This window comes from Arachis duranensis, chromosome 4 (genome assembly GCF_000817695.3).
Source record: "Arachis duranensis cultivar V14167 chromosome 4, aradu.V14167.gnm2.J7QH, whole genome shotgun sequence".
NCBI classification, from domain to species: Eukaryota; Viridiplantae; Streptophyta; class Magnoliopsida; order Fabales; family Fabaceae; genus Arachis; species Arachis duranensis.
The window spans coordinates 21419463-21419700 of NC_029775.3; positions in this window are offsets into that span (position 1 = coordinate 21419463).

Here is a 238-nt window from a genome sequence, read left to right on the forward strand (position 1 = left end):
AATGCCTTTGAAAATGCAAAAATTTATAAGGAAAAGGCAAAGAAATGGCATGACAAGAAGTTGTCAACCAGAGTCTTTGAGCCAGGACAAAAAGTTCCGCTCTTCAACTCTAGGCTCAGATTGTTTCCAGGAAAACTCAAATCCCGGTGGAGGGGTCCGTATGTGATTACAGAAGTGTCACCATATGGATATGTTGAGCTTCAAGATATTGATTCTGACAAGAAGTTCATTGTTAATG